The sequence below is a fragment of the Lutzomyia longipalpis genome, chromosome 2 (genome assembly GCF_024334085.1).
Source record: "Lutzomyia longipalpis isolate SR_M1_2022 chromosome 2, ASM2433408v1".
NCBI classification, from domain to species: domain Eukaryota; kingdom Metazoa; phylum Arthropoda; class Insecta; order Diptera; family Psychodidae; genus Lutzomyia; species Lutzomyia longipalpis.
In genome coordinates, this window is record NC_074708.1 from 37,839,093 (window position 1) to 37,855,643 (window position 16,551).

The 16,551-nt window shown below is 36.5% G+C and overlaps 1 protein-coding gene across 4 annotated transcripts in view; it reads left to right on the top strand.

The window, feature by feature from the left end:
- The first annotated feature begins 394 nt into the window (after window positions 1-394).
- Window positions 395-16,551, top strand: part of LOC129791462 (potassium voltage-gated channel protein Shaw) — a 60,246-nt gene continuing 44,089 nt past the window's right edge. The window contains exons 1-2 of one of the 4 annotated variants that reach the window (XR_008750702.1): window positions 395-881; window positions 4,417-4,960. The gene's annotated coding sequence lies outside the window, so the exon portion shown is untranslated. The remainder of the gene's footprint in view (window positions 882-4,416; window positions 4,961-16,551) is intronic. The other 3 variants (XM_055829654.1, XM_055829655.1, XM_055829656.1) reach the window with 3 other exon arrangements.

Consider the following 16,551-nt stretch of genomic DNA (forward strand, 5'->3'; position numbering starts at 1 on the left):
CTTAAATTACTCTTCTTTCCCATTTCCACCTTCTTTTGCAATGAATTTTATGCAATTTTGGATGCACTTAAAATTGCACAAGATTGACAGACTACTATAATAGTTATGCAAGAATAGATTGAAGCTTTTTTCCTTTTGATATATCTATTGAGACTTTTTGAATGATTCTCTTGCTGAACTTTCAGTTGCACGTTTCAAGCACAACTTGTCGCTCTTGGGTTTGGCAATTTGGAAAAGGCAATGGCAAATCGACGTCTGTTGCCGTCGTCATCATCATCATCATCATTACATTACACACACATTGGCAGCTGGTGCTGAACGAACACGAAGCTCGCACAGAGAATGTGAAACCGGCGAGAGTTGAACAAAGTTCGGCGCCTCCACTGCTTCCGCCGAACTCAGTCCTCGTCGTTCAGTCGCTGTGGCAGCATCGTCTTGTACTGAACCACCAGTGTGTTTCCTTTTTCTCTCTCCGTTTAGTCTTTATGTTACAGTTCCACAATTATTGCTATTAATTAGGCATGTTTTTTGTGTGAGGAGAGCCAGAAAAAAATGTTGATTACGTGAGAAATACTCAACCATTCGTTTATTTTGTAAAATACATAAAAAAAAAGTTCTCCACCGGAAGTCATGCCGTCTGATGTGGGAGAGGACCAGCAATCAGAGAGGAAGTGAAATGATGTGGACTGGGGAGAAATTTATGATTTTCTCTCCCCCACACAAATGATTCTGTGGTGTAGATAGATTTCAAAAAAAAAATACAATAAAAAACAAAACTTTAAAATAAAATACATTTTATAGATGAGGTTGGTGGTGTAGAAGGTATTTATGTAGAGAAGTGGGCGAGTGAAACAAAGACAAAAGGATTGAAGAGGTGAAAAGTGAGTGCAATAAATTTTAATTAAGCAAATAATTGCGAGTCTGAGTTGGGGTGAAATTTTTATCCGATTACTTCACACTCTCTTCTTAATTCTCATTATTTTTTTTTCTATATTATACAAATTGAAAAACTTATTCATTTATAATTCATTTTAATTTATTTTTTCTCTGCAAATATATTTTTTTTGAATGAGAAACTTATTTTAGAATTTAATTAAAAATTCTTGAAGCACTTTGTCTTTGTTGGAAGAATCTCGGAAAAAAATTAGGAATTCTTCTCTCATTTTACGAAAGCAAAAAAAAATGAAGGAAAAATAGTTTTAAAGTATTTTATAAAAAAAGCAAGCAAACCGATATAGGTAATAAAGGAAAGTCTTTAACTTTAACGGATAAGTTTTCCTTGTGAAAACCTCGAGAAAGCTAAATGTATCCAAGAAGGATTAAAACTTCTCCTTATGACTTTGATGTTAAGTCTATAAAGCTGTGTGAGAGAGCTTTCAGTTGAAATTTCTCATGAGTTTATCTAACGGAAGTTTAAAATCCATGAAAAGTTTTCAGAATGAAAATCTGTGCTTTATCAAAATATTAATTTAATTTATCCTGAAGATGATTTTTTAAGCTCCCATAATTTCTATTTAAACTTAAAGAGAAAAGTGTTGGAAAATCTATAACTTTTCATGTGATTATTCTCAATGAAATTTCCCAGCAAATGCCATTTATTTTCGAATGTTCAATTGCGTGAAATCACTCAGTGGCACATTGAAAAGTTTCTACCCCTCAATAGAAAAGTTTTAACAGCGCGAGGGGCCACCTTATTTCACCACCCACACGCATTTAACGAACACATGGGGAGAAAATGAAATGTTTGATAGCAAATTCCCCGTCCGTAACTTTTTTTTTCTTCACTTTTTTTTGGATTTCCGCTTGAACCAAAAATCACTAATAGCATATCGATTAGGAGAGCAAAAAGGCATAAAATCAAGAAAAACTCCCCCGCACAAACCTATGCTCATAAAATTGAAGCACAAAAAAGTATGGGTATATAGTAGAGGAAAGCTCCAACCCCACAACGAGTTTTCCGTGTTTGGGGAAGGGGTTGGTTGCGAAGGGCTGCGGCTGAATTGTGGGGGGCGGGAATGGGGAAAACCTCCGCCACCAAAGGAGTTTGCACGCAAAGAGAAGAGGACCTAAAAAAGGTGTATTAAATAGCCATTATACCTGTCATAAAAATAAAACTACACGTAATTTAGTTGCTCCTCCTGATTAAATGGTAATGATGCTCTTTTCTATTCTGACTTGCCAAAACATCATCATTAGCGATGATCACCATGCCAAACATGATGGGGTACACACGCATTGACTTGAATACTTGAGGAAAAAACCAATAATCTTTCCCATGTTTTCCCCAGTGTACCCCCATAACATGCGGAGCCCCTACCCCCGTGGGCACACAAGGGATTCCGGATGTGCAAGGGCAGAAAAACCACGAGAAACGAGGATTTTATGTCATGCAAAAAACGTGACTGAAATAAAATTCTATGCCCATCCTTGCGAACTATCGCACGCAAGTGAAAATAATTCCTAAGCTTGCAAAATTTAAAGAAATACCAAAATAAATTTTTGCACCCACTTTGAAGCCACCACAGTAATGAGGGGAGTCTTCAGTGCGGTATTTTCTAAGCATTTTCTTTTGAGAATGTTTTAGTATATGCGGCATTCTACAGTGCGGTGGTATTGCTCAAGAGAAATTTTGGTTTACACTCAAATAAATAATTGTTGAAGCCAAATTTTCCTCATTAGTTTTTTTTTGCAGTGTTTGTTTATTTGAAATAATTGTTTTGATAAAAATATTTATAGAAATTTGAATATTTGCCAAACAAAAACAAGTAATATGATCATCTAAACTAATTTAATTATAGCAAATAAACACTTAAAAATGACCTTCAAGATAAGGAGACATTTGTTGGGACATTTCAATTTTCTTCTCAATTAGTTGGTATACCACAATCGTGGCATACCAAGTATTGTAATCGTCGGAAAAACCGACCACCTCGGATCGGGCTCAAACTTGGTATGAGCACGTTTTGGACATCCCACATTACGAAAATGGTGGTGGAAAATTTTTGATCCGGCCGGCCGGCCTGCCGGCCGGCCTGCCGGCCGGTGCGCCATACTTTGCCTTATAAGTCGAGAACGGTAAAAGATAGAAACTTCCGGTTTGAAGTTTTCTATAGAAATGTGGGTGTAAATTTTCTTTTTTTCGCATTTTCGAAATCCAAGATGGCCGCCATCCGCCATTTTGGAATATTGTCAACCACTTCCCTTATAGTTAGAGGTCTGAAATTTTAGTATGTTGTAGGGCTCAGTGAGACGTTTTCATCAACAATTCATACTTGACAATCGGTCAAGCCGTTTAGCAAATATGGCGGTCTAAAGCAAAAAGTGTTTTTTCGATATAACTTGAGAACGGCTTGACCGATTTTGATCATCTTGGTATCAAATTAAAGGTTTTAAGAAGCTCTACAACTATCTAGAACATTCCAAGTTCCAAAAATGGCCGCAAGAGGCGCTAAATACAAAAACAAAAATTGCCTAACTTTAAGGGGCAATATCTTCGAACCCCGATCATAGATTTCTTTTAAATTTTGATATGTTGTAGCCTGACTTAATATCTGTCACCAGTCCGAAAATGAAGAAAATCTATGTCGCCGTTTAGAAGATATGACCTTTTGAAAAATTCTTGTATTTAAAAAGTTTTAAGAGTCATATTTCTTGAACGGCTTGTCCGATTTTGCTCAACTTGGTATCAAATTAAAGGTTTTGCAAAACTCTACAACTTTCTAAAACATCAGAAACCTCTAGAACCATTCCTTCAGGACGAAAAATGCGAAATACTCTTTTTGTGAAACAAAAATACGCCATTTTGTGTTCTGGAGGTGACCTTGAAATGTACAGTCATACCCCGCATAATCAAGTCGAGGTTATACTCTTCTTACGCATTAAAATTAATGGGTGAGAAGAGTATAACCTCGACTTGATTATGCGGGGTATGACTGTATCGAAGTATATGTCATATTATAGCTTATTTCAATAGCTTTCCATAACTGGTCACGAAATTTTTGTAGGTCTAATAGAACTTAGGATATGACCTTTTTTATGCATCAAATTGCCAAATTTCACAAAAGATCGGCTTTGCCTACTAATACTACTCAAAAATTAAATTACAACGCATAGACTGACCCATCCGCGTTGTGGTATACCAACTCTAATAACTGGACGCGTTATGATTGACTTCTTTTATAGAAAAATAAATTTTATATTGCCTTATATTGCCCTATTTGCCCATTAAAAGAAATAACATTCATTCTTCTCTCAGATATTGTTCTTATTTATTTATCAAAGGTTGTGTAAAGCACACACCCTCAATCACTATTTCTTATATTATGATTTTTATGAGTGCATAACATCTATGCGTAGCATTTTATGTATCTTTTAAAACTCTTTGGGTATAATAATTCTGTAATTTTTCCCCGGCAGGCAAGAGATAAAGAGCAAAGAGAAAGAGAAATTAATTGGAAAATTCCACTCACACATCTCTAAAAATATCAGTTAATAAACAAATCTTGTAGCCAATTTATTATGTGTGGATGAAAGTGTAAAATTGTATTTAAATCATTTAGCGTAAATATTAGAGAGAAGTGAGTGCCAGTGGTAAACGCTACAATTCTTGTGAAAATGTGCATGAAAATGAACCAATTGGGTGTCCAATAGGAACATCTTGGTGCGATGTCTTTTCTCTAGAAATAATTGAAGGCGTATTGAGGTGAAAAAATCACCCGGGGAAAATTAATTACAGCTCCTTTCGTAAGTGCAAAAAAAATCATTGTTTTATTCTTCGATTTTTGGATGGAGAAAAGTTTTTTTTGTGTGTGTGAAATAAAACAGTGCGAATCAAAAGAACGCATTAATTGTGACTCGATCAGGCTTATTTATGGTGGCTAGAAAAACAAATTGGAAAAATATACAATTGCTGTGAGGAATAAATTCTTTCAACTTTGGCGGCACAATGAAGAAACGAAAGGTGAGTTAAACATGCGGCACATTCATGGTTCGTGCGGGTGAAAATGAAGGGGGAAAATGGGGGGAAAACTCGGTGTGTATATGTTTGGATTTAGGAATAATATAAATTTATCGAATTTTCCGTGTCCCATTCAACATTGGAGCAACTTCCTAGATGTTCTGGCAAATTATTATCCAGCGCATTGACCTGATTTTCCCTTTACTCATAAATTTTATATGCGGTGCTTCAGGTTGTTGCGAGTGAGGGGGATGGGTGAAATCAAATGAATTGAAAATAGTACACCGCACTATCTGGGAATATATACAACACACACTAACTCCATTGTCGCAATATTGAGTTAAAAATTAATTTTCTTCATTAATGCAGTAAAGTCGTAGGGAAACCCCGCGCGTGAGAATTTTCTCCCTGAGACGTGCACCATCCAACGCTGGTATATTGTATAGAATTCTCTTCCTCGGAGAATTATTATGCAAAAGTCGACACATTTGCTATATACTCACTTCTATATACATTATGTACCTACCTATGTTCACCTTTTTGGAACCGACAAAGTTTCGTAGTGAAATTTATAAACGAGACTTTTCTCCAATTTAGTCATTCGCCCACTGTAAAATTGTGTATATGTTGTTCCAGCATCCAAACGAAGACTGGCACGATGGATCACATTTTGAGAAATAGTGCAAAATTTACAGAAAACTTTCATCATGAATGTTTTATAGAGTCATAAGCCGCGGGGCTGTTGGCAGGAAGTAACTGACAGAATTATTATTCAGGAGAAGTAAATAATTCCTCCACATTACTATTCATTACTTTGGTGGTCGATTGAGCTAAACATTCTTTTCAATTTAGTGGGAAATTCAAGGTGTTAGTATTTCCTGTTTTTTTCGCGTTTGAAATTACGGAAATTACTTTCTGTAAAAATAATTCTTTCACAGTAAATTCCAGAGGATTAACCCAGATTTTTTTTCTAGAGTTTTGAGGAATTTTTTGAAAGTCTGAAAAAGTCAATTCTTACACAAAATTATTAAAATTTCACCCAAGAAGTCTTTAAACTCTCTTCCTTTAATGAAATTCATTAATTTTTTTTATGAAAATTAAGGATTTTTATGTACCTACTAAAAATCAACAAAGAAATTTTTCCAGACATTCTAAACATTGAATAAAAAAATAATTTATTTTCACGAAATTCGAATCGATTTAGTAATTTAGAGCTCCTTACGTGAAATTTAAAATTTGCCCAATAATTGAGTTTTTGGAGATTTTTTTGAATTCCAGGACATATTTGTGTTGAAAGAAATAAAAAAAATATATTCAAAATTTATTTAAATAAACTTCACATAAATCTCATTCTTCGCAGTGAAAATCATTCATCCTTGATTGTGAAGAATTTTCTGCAGTGAGCATGATTTTTCCCTGGGAATAGCGCCTGCAGGTGTAGACATGGAAAACTTCAACATGGCGATGAATGAAAAATTAGTGAAGGGTATGGAGGGTAAAAAGTTTATAGATTCAATATCTTCACATGTTTCTGGTGCATGTATCTGGTGAAGAAAATTCAATACAGTTCGTTCCACTTCTGCCATATCACTTCTTCTTCGTTTTTTTTCCCTCAACGATCCACAACTTTCTGCACCGTTGGTTAGTGCAACTTTACGGAGGTGATTCAACTGGGCGATATGTTGGGTAGAAAATTTTGCGCAAAAGTATAGTAAATGTGGTGATATGGAAGTTCATGACTCCGTATACGGCATGGGTTACACAGTTCATCTTTGGCTTCTTTCTCTCCCCATGGGCGTGAAATTTTCTGTGGGGAAAACCCGTATGCGGGGTGCACCCTCCCATGGGGAATTTCTTCGTAAAATATTAAACCTATCCAATGCAGAGACTTAATTTTCTTCCATGCATCAGTACATCGATATTCCATCGAAATAAGTTTTTCTTTCCTTCCGTCAGGACATTTGGAAAATTGGGTATGTAAATTTGCAAAGAGTATAGAAAAATTTGTTAACTTGCATCTCTAGTTTGGACATGGTTTCGTTATTTTAGAAGAAGAAATGGAATTTCTTCTAAATCAAAAATTTAAGAGGAAAAAGTGAAGACTTCCAAGACCCAGATTACGTTTTATTTCAAGGAGAATTTCATCAGACAAATATTTAAAATTGGTTTAATAAAAAAAATAATCTTTAATTCTTCTGAACGTAGGAAAATAGGTTAGTTTCCCTTTCTTTTTTTTTTTTAAATTTATGCAAATTGGGAAACAAACATTCAATGTAAAGTTTCATCACGTTCTCCTACAAGTAAATGAAAAGCAAAAAAAAACAACATAATGTATTTCCAAACTGAAACCAATATAAGAAAGCAAAGCTCTATGGAGCTTCAAGACCTATATATGTACATAATCAAATTTATGCTCTTAGTTTACTTATACTGATCTTATTATGAAATGCACAGCAAAACGGTGGTGGATACCTACCTCATGCTATGCAGGATGTGGTTTTACTCAGTTCTTCCTCATTAATATCCAACTGTGTGAGCTTTTGTAGTTCGCGCCAACCCATAGGAGCTTTGCCCTCTTCTACTGGGAAAACTCTTCACGGTCGTTTACTGGATGCGCTTTCTGTTCTTCTTTTTTTTTAAATTCTCAACACAACATTGCTGGTGAATTCCATTAAAACAGAACATCACATACTCTTCACCGTCATTTTCACTCCCTCCTGCTCCCTTCCTGCTCAACAATTCCCACCCAGAGGTGCATTGTACATAGATTGCGATTTTTTGTTGTTGCTGCTGTAACATCTCTCTCTCTGTCGTAGAATTATCCAATTTTCGCTGAGCTTTTAAGCTTCATGGCCAAATGTGTCAGGAAGATGAAACATTATTGGGTGATTCTCTCGCAATTTTCTTGCAGAGCCAACGTCAAATTATGCGTTGCTAAGGGCATGATAAAATTTAATAAAACCCAAAGCTTAGAAAAGTGTCAGGAGGATTAAATTTATGGGATTTAACTGACTTCTGCATACGTTATCTCGCTGCTGGTGCGATTTAAACAGCATCCTTTGTCGTCTGGGTGAATGAGAGTAAAGAAGAAAAAGTTATGTTACATTTATGTTACACCCCCCCCCCAGTGTAAAAACGATATAAACCACCCACTTTACCTTTCCCTATGCCTCGAAGGTGATCATCTATTGAGTATCTCTGCGAAAAATCTCAACTCTGTACATTTTATTGGGTTATATGAAAATTTATTCAAATTTAATCACCCTTTGGCAACTCTCCATTGTATGCACAAAGTTTTTTATTCAGCAAATAAATGTGGCAATAGCATTCGAAAGACTACGCCTTGTTGACTGTTGTGTGGTGCGATTGATTGAAATGGTATTCTTCTGCATTCAACGATGGCAATATTTTCCAGTTAAATTAACCTCTTTTGCATAATACTTTATACTCACACTTCATTGACTTTTTTTTCACCCCGACTGAGGGGGTAGGTTTGGGAAAAATAGGCAAATGTTCAACAATGGTCCCCAATCAGTCAATTTGCCCCATATCCAATTTATACAGAGCCTCCCCCGGCTCCAAGTCCAAAGTTCAAATGGCATGTTTCGTGGGGAAGGGAGGAAATTGGGACAAAGCTTTAGCGAGCCGCCCACCCCTTTTTGGGGGATTTTTCACAGCAGCACAGCCGCCGTGTTGCGGGAGGGTTGCGTTAGATGGGAAAACCGGAGGATTTGTCGGCTTTTGCATATTTGAAAATCGGCAATCTTACTCCGTACGCGCACGGGGGTGTGGTGATATAGAAATCCCATTAGATGGTGTGAAAAGCTTTTGGGGATGAGAGGGAAAGGAAAAAAAGAATTTATAAAAAAGGGGGTTGCTAATGAAAATAATAAGCTCACTGTAGCGTATGAAAGGCAAACACTTTTAAAGCTTTCAAAAGGAGCTTTTGCCTTGGCGCACGAGCCATCTTAAAAAGGTTACGCCTGCAATTGGTTTTGGTTTACATCTGTAATCCAATTGAGGAGTGATTGTCTAAAATTGATTACGTTTACCTGGGCTGTATAAAATGTTCCCTTATTCTGCCTTCATCTGTTTCGGCGTTTTCCCATTCAGTAATGTGTTTTAAAGAAGAAAAGCCAATGAAAAGGCCAGAGGAAAGCGGCCCTTTTTTCGAGGGGGTACCCATTGCGTGCTTCTAATCGCTCACATCGGATATTCCATTGAATTGTTTAGTTTAAGGGGAAAAAGTCAAAGAAAACTCAGTCATAATTTCGTGCATGGAAAGGGTCGCTCCTCTCGCATATAGTACCTTCCTCAACAGCCATGCGATAATTCCAAAGGTTGGGGGTGAAAAGCTTCCTTCGCGAAAGGAGCTTTTTTGTATTTGCTCTGACAAAATCCATCACAGATGCTTCGCTAAGGAGTGTGGGTGGAGTCTTATTAAAAATATTGATTCAGCACTTTAGCCACTCGCACACAAAAGACCCACCCCGCTTCCTCACCACCCACACCCCTTATGATGGGGGTGGCACAAAATCCAGCAACTTAATCTCGTGACTCTCTCCCACGAAGCTCGCGAGCAAATAATTTCACTTTTATTCATTCAAATGTAAATTACAAAAATACGCAGAGAATGGAATTTTTATTGAACAATTCCGTCTGCGTGGAAATTGTTAGAGTTACAACTAGCGACCGAGCACGGTGCTCCATTCCACCGGGTAAAATGGTTCTGGCCTCCCCTCAAATATTCCAACCACCACCCTCCAATTCCCACCCATGAAAGCACAACTTTCACCATTTCAGGACATTTCCATTTGTTTCCTCGCGCGCGACTCACAATTGCTTCTGGAATAGACGAAAGTTTACACAGTTTGCGAAAGACTTTTCATGGAAATTCCATCCATTTTTTTTCGTGCAACTCCCCACCTTTTGTGTGCTTTTCAGCAATCATGGATGTATTAATTGATTTTAAATTAGGACGAAATGGAAGGTTTTATTTTGTTTATTTATTTAATTTGTTTTTTCTTCGTCATTTCGAGGAAATGTTGTGAACACTGAAAGCTTGAGAAAAGACCGGAATGTAAGATCTGTCAGCAAATTGCTGTGCTGTCGAATTCCTATTGTGCAGGTTTGCATTTTCAGGGAAAGAGGGAGAAGCAATTTCGAAAGATATATAACAAGGATTGAGGACAATAGAAGGATTGTATTTAACAGATTTTACCCAGAGAAATGCATGACCAGCAAGTGGGGGTAAAAAGGAAAATCCCAACATAGGGGTTGAACAAACAAACTCCCGGGGATTTCTTACTCGAAACTTTTGAGATAAAATTTTGACAAATGATTATTAGATTGAGGAGAAGCATATTAGAAAATCCATTGTCCAGATATGAATTAGTCTGTTTATCCATCTAATGCTCATTCTCTTTGTCTGATCTGCAATTTAATCGTGAAAAACAAGGAATAAAAAAAAGTTAATGTAGTTGTACTTGACATGATGGCTGAAAGACGCCGCAACAGCATATTTTAACCTGCAAGACTCTCCATGAATATAAATTGGATTTATATAGGGGAAAATGTTGGATTAAATGGAACTGAGAGAGAAAATTAATTTAATGTGCATTCGTAAAAGCTCCACCAGTATATTTCCTTCACTTGTCTACATTCTCAAGGTCTCGGAGAAAAACTATACATAATATTTCTTGGTAGTAGGGAAGAAGGAAAAAAAGGTGGTGAACAAAAAGATGCTGTGAGCATAAAGTATGGATATCATTTCTTTGTATCCCACTTTTGCCTTGACATGGTGGCAGAGAGACGCCACAAAAGCCAAAGCTAACTCGGTACGGCTCCCCGACAAAAGTATTGCTCCCCATGGGGTTTTGGTGACAAAGGCGACACTGCTGGGGCAAAATGGTGGGATGAAATGCTTGGGTGGGAATGATAGAAATTTCAAGAGGGGACCCCCACACACATAATCCAATATAGATTTACCCACAGCAGAGCACGGTATGGTGAAAGTAGGAGTTAAGCCACAGTGAGGAGCTTCTTTTTTTTTTTTGTTAATTTCACATTTTGTGGGAAAACGTGAAAATTCTCAGTGACTCCCGATGGTGCGGGTGGTGGTGACCTTTTCTCCGCTTCGCTGCAGACTCCATTGTTTTCTGGTCCTCAAACTCCTCATCACCCACAGCCGAAAAAGGGTGGAGGTATCACACTCTCTGGGAGTTTAGGACACGGGGCTTATGGCACCACTGGGGCTAAAGCAGGTGTACGCTGTATGGAGGTGAAAATGTTTCACTCATAGCGACAGGATCGTGACGAATGGAGGGGAATTTTGGGGCAAGGCGAGTAGGGAAGTTTATCAAAATGAACATTCAGGGTACAAGCACACAATTTGACTACCTACCTACCTTTACTTCCCTTCTACACAGAGACGCAGGTGTGACGGCGTGTATAGCTGTATTTGACACAGATGCTCAAGTTCCATTGCACGCCATGACTTGTAGGAGTTATAGTTCTTTAGCAAAATGCAAAGTTGGGGACAAAATTGTTATAAAACAAAACGTTGAAATATTCAACACACAATGCATGCAATACAATTAACTTTCGGCTTTACAAAGAGGTGTACTGCATGTATTATATATTCTGCCGAAAGCTCTTCTTTGGCTACTACATACATGCAGAGAGCTTTTTATAGAAAAGCTTTCTCCACATCTTATGCAAATTTTTGACCTAATTCCCTAATCTTATAAATTACACATTTGTTTTAATTGAAAAGGGATATGTTGAAAGCATAAAAGATTGTGTTTGTGATCATAAGAAAAGCCCTTTATATTGCTTTTTTGCTTGTCATGGAAAAACTTTAAAAAAAAAACATTTCATTTACAAACTTTTCCAAAAATGATTTTCTCCGAGCTTTTATAAATCAGACAAAGAAATTTCCCTTCAATCTATTAATCTGTGAGTTTTCTATTTAAGCTCCTTTTGATCCAAAGCCTAATGGCCTAATTTATTAATTCCCAGCACCATTATCCCAGAAGAAAAACAATTTAAACAATTTCTCCAACTTAAAGCCATTACACCCCAGTGAGGCACGTCTGCGAAAATTATCCGAAAGACTTTCAAAATTGCTTCATCATTTTATCCTTAAAGGCGCTCGCCTTTTTCATTGCATGGACTATTGAATTTTTCCTCCCCAAAAGAAACGAATTTCATCGTGTCTTTGATGATTTGAAATTTGAATAATTCATTTATCGAGCAAACAAAAACACATTTTCCCTGCAAACGGCGGGAAAATTCAATTCGACCCTCAACGAGGCAATCTCGTTGGAGCACACACACACATTCTTGATTTATTAACATTATTATGAAAAACAATATAATTAATTAGATTTTAATTAACGTTTCGAATGGTATGGAGTGCGTGTATGTGGCAGCCGCACCGACAAAGTTCCTTTTCATCGTTGTCAAATTGTGCGCCTTTCTTACGGAAGTTTGGGTACATGGGTGGGATGTTGATTCAAGGGTAAGATGCCACGTAAGAGGGTGAGTCGTGATTCTTCTCTTCATATCCATTCACCCGTACATACAACCCAGAGCATTTGGATGGAGAAATATCCAATCCTAAAAGCTTTCTCAGATTCCTTCAGCGTGGCCATGCTATGCTTTGGATTTCTTTTTTTTTTTTCTTTGAATTTCATACCCCAAGAATTTTTCTACCATCGTCTCATGGTCGTAGCCCAAAATACCATTGAATGTGGGTGACGCCAATGAAGAGGGAGTAACGGGCACTCGGCATCAACATGAATTTGCAATTTATTGGCAACAAGTGTAAAATAATGTATATTAACGATGCCAAGTGAGATGGGAAAGTCAAAAGGCAATCTTCAAAGATTTATCCCACACATTATTAATGGAATGGTGATAAATTGTGTGATAATTGTGTGTATGCTGGAATGTCAGCATAGAATCATTTATTGTGCGTACGTGTGTTTCTGAAAGGGCGGGGTTGAGAGGGCACACACATGTGTGTGGGGGATGATAAAAGATGAAATACCACACCACACTGACTGGATGATCTCATTCTTGGAGCAAACCTCTGGCAAGAAATACGGATTTAATAACAAAATTCATCTCTATCATAAAGAATTTTCAAAAGACTGATCTCTTTTTTTTTTCTTTTTAAAAAGAATCCACCCTAGAATGTTCATCATTCTTGTGTTTTTTTTGTACCCAAAAATCAAACACATTATATACGTACCATAAAAGGGAAAACTATTTGAAAACATTCAAAAGTTTCTTGTATATAAATCCTCCCCCCAAAAAAAAATTCTTCTCAAGTGATGTTGCCTTCTGCAGAATATATTGACCGTCGTATAAAAGGACTTCTTTTAGTGCCAATCAATTTTGAAGGGGAGAACACTCCTGTGTTGTAAAGTTTTATTGGATGTGTTACAAAATTAATGAACACCAAAAGACTTTGCTGACTACAATTTCTTTTCCCTCTTACTTTTTTTCAAAAGTTGTTGGTTTAACACACGAGTTAAGGGTAATGGGTACCTATAGTTGGAGGGTAATTAGGAAAATTGTTTTATCGACTACATTAAGCCAATAAATACGAAGAAAATCATCAAAATGCTTAAAATTTAATCGATATTTCGTAAACATAATAAAGCATATAGCCCCAAGAAAGGAATTTATGATGAAAATATCTTTTAAGAAATTTTTATATTGCATTTTCCACGAAGTATTATGAGCAGAGACATGTATCAATCGATGTTTGATACATCACAGAAGGAGCTTTATCTGACGATGATCTCAATGGATGTTATTAGTGACATATCCAACCCCCCCCCCTCCAGTCGTGTATTAAATATAACAACAGAAGAAAATGCTATTTTGGAAATTCCCCTCGGGAAAATATGCGGGATGTTACCTCGAGAAAATTGATAAAAAATCATCATTTTTTTTTATTTGTCTGTCTGTCGCGTGAAGGAAATTTCATGCGTTGTGACGAGGGGGCGTGGGGGGCAAAGAATAAAGTTCACAGTGCGTCACACAAGTTCGCCCTTTTATTCATTGAGGGGTATGGTTTACCATCACGATATCATTTTATATTGTTTGCCATCACAAATATTGGGTATATATCTCTTTTATTCCATCACATTTCGCGTGCGTGTGGTGTGACGGAAATCAATGGTGGGTTAGACAAGACGATGACGACATGAAAGTGGAAAATATCAACTCTCATGGCGAGCTGTAGCGAATGAAGATCCTCATTTGCCATTCATGTAGTCAATTTTATTATTCATTGAAGATTCAACAGATTGATTTGCACCCCCACACAATGGCAAAATCTTATTCATTCATTAATGCAAACGATTGAGACGATTTTCCACTTCCGCTCTTGCCTCATATTCGCTCTCACACCCATTAATTGACATTGATTTTAATAGTATATAGGTTAGGTACTTTACCGTCTTTTAGTTAAATTTCAGCATACACTACAAACTCAGGAATACTACAAAATTTGTTTGCCAAAGCAGCAGAGAAACATCTCTAAATTAACTATTTGAAATTATTCCACCCCAAGTCCCACTGAGAAGCTCTCAAAGCTCTCATCACAGCCACTTCAAGCTTACGCCTCAATGGTATTTGGGGTACGGTGTTCGACATGATTAGCCAAATCCCATCCGAAAATCCTTATCGTGTGTCAAAGTGCTATAATGATATGATGGGGATGCGGAGCAGGTGATTCCCATCTCTCAATTTCTATAAAGACCCCATCCACCATGTCCTGTGTGTGCTCTACAGCACAGGGATTTTACGTGACGTGCAAATGTGAAATGTAGCGTGGAAATTCTATAGATTGTGTCGACATGTTTCGTGGATTTCACCACAAATTACTTCCACAAATTGTTTGTAATGTAACATCAAAGGACCAATCCTTGCACGAGAGAGAGAAAATCATCCTTTTCATGTGAATTAATGTTTGCAAGGAATGCTAATTTTAATATAACACGATTTCCCAAGAGAGACGTGCTTTAAAAGGGTTTCCCGCTCTTCTGTAAAAAGGTTTTACAGGTAAGAATGTGAATTTTGAAAAGCTTTTAGGTTAAAATAAATTAAGAGAATTTTTATGAAAATTCTCCATTTCTTTTATTTAATTTAAAAAGGTTTTCAGAATATTTATTTTTCAATTTTAAGTAACTTTTACATGATACAAAAAGAAATTAAAAGTTGGAAGGAAATGGAAAAATAATATTTTTGAAATTTGTCAAAGTTTAAGACTTGTACAGAAGTTCATGTAAAAGTCATTCCATACTTTATTCAGGATTATTCAAGCGAAGAAGAAATGAAGAAACTCAAATGAGAAAAAAAGTTTTCCAGCATTCCCTATAAAAGCGTTGAAAAAAATAGAATTCCTTTTTAATTCAAACTTCATCTATTTTTAAATTTTGTGTGGATTACCTGAGATTGCAAAAAGAGATTGAAGGGAGATGCATTTCTCGAATTCCTTGAGCAAGAAAGTGATTCAATTGCAAATTCTTGCAATTCTCTGATATGTTGGATGAAAAGTCGATTGAAAGGTATGAATATGAATGGGGTTATTGGGTGTGTTATGCGGGAGTGGGGGGAGGATGATGTGGATGAATGCCTCTCATGGATCAATAAGACACAGCATTGGGTGGCTCGTGTCTCTTAAATATTTTACCACAAATTCAAACACACACACACACACCTCCTCAGCATAACCATTTTCCTTGTACCATGAAGCCTTCATGTTCTTGGCACATCAATTTTTCACATCCCTTGGTAATCTACATTGGGATTATATTCGCACACACCAAAAGCTTCCATTACACACGCTGGATGCGGGGCTCACGATGAGGGGACGGGGTGGAGTTAAATTTAAATTAGGCCGAAAAAAGGGAAATATTCGTGCATTGAATAATTAAATGGGGGAAACTTGTAATTTTCTTATTCGCTTTTGCTACCCCACTTGACTTTTACTAAATCCCCTTCACTTTTACCCCCATAATTAGGGGTTATATTGCGCCCTTTTTCTTTAAAATTTTCTCATGTGAATTAAACAAAATGCCACAAGACCACACTTGACTAAATTCTTTACAGTCTGAGTGAGCTAGCTTTTCTAATGGTTCTGTGGGGTTCAATTTAACCTGTGGCTATGGGAATGAATTTTCTTTTAAGAATTATAATTATATACTCCTCCTCTATAATAAATATTTTGCATAAAATTCCATAGGTAATCATACAACGAATTTTATAGCTCTTCTTTCATAGAAAATCTCTGGAATTTTCATTATGTTTAAACTGTTAGGAAATACTATGTAAAATTATACGACAGAATATAAAATTTTACATAATAATTTAAAAGAATATTTGCAGGAATATTTGTAAAAATAATGCCAAGACTTAATATAAAAAAAATCACAGTTAAAAAGAAGAAATGTTATAAATTCTTTCTGGCAGCACGATGGGATGGATAGCGAAGAAAATTCTGGAATGAAAAATTCTAAAAGGGTGAAAGGAACGTTTTTCAACCATATACGATTTATTATTTTCTGTCCTTCCCT